The sequence below is a fragment of the Schistocerca americana genome, chromosome 8, assembly GCF_021461395.2.
Source record: "Schistocerca americana isolate TAMUIC-IGC-003095 chromosome 8, iqSchAmer2.1, whole genome shotgun sequence".
Classification (NCBI taxonomy): domain Eukaryota; kingdom Metazoa; phylum Arthropoda; class Insecta; order Orthoptera; family Acrididae; genus Schistocerca; species Schistocerca americana.
In genome coordinates, this window is record NC_060126.1 from 283,818,204 (window position 1) to 283,818,779 (window position 576).

At 49.8% G+C, this 576-nt stretch overlaps 1 pseudogene; it reads right to left on the bottom strand.

Moving 5' to 3' along the window:
- Nucleotides 1-203: 203 nt before the first annotated feature.
- On the bottom strand, nucleotides 204-321 carry LOC124546067 (annotated as a pseudogene).
- Nucleotides 322-576: the final 255 nt, after the last annotated feature.

Sequence of the window (576 nt, forward strand, 5' to 3'; positions counted from 1 at the left end):
TAGCACTCTGTCTTCAGGCCACTACTGACCCATCGGGACCATCCGGCCGCCGTGTCATCCTCAGTGAGGATGCAGATAGGAGGGTCATGTGGTCAGCACACCGTTCCCCCAGGGGTTATGATGGTTTTCTTTGACCGGAGCCGCTACCATTCGGTCGAGTAGCTCCCCAATTGGCATCACGAGGCTGAGTGCACCTCGAAAAATGGCAACAGTGTATGGCGGCCCAGATGGTCACCCATCCAAGTTCCGGTCACGCCCGACAGCGCTTAACTTCGGTGATCCGATGGGAACCGGTGTATCCACTGCGGCAAGACCGTTGCCAGGAAGGGTAGACACATCCCATATTAATGTACTCTAGCATGTGATCGGTTAGGCTGTACATCACTTGTGATCAGTTGTTACGAAACATTATTCATAGTTCATAATACTACATACAACAGTTAGTGCCTTCAGACAATTATTGCTTGTGCTTTATAATCGGCAGTGAAAACTTGGAAGTGGCATAAGGACTGAAAGGTTTAGAAAGTTCAACTGGATCAGCAGTTCAACGTAGCTAGTACTGACAGTAGCGACTGC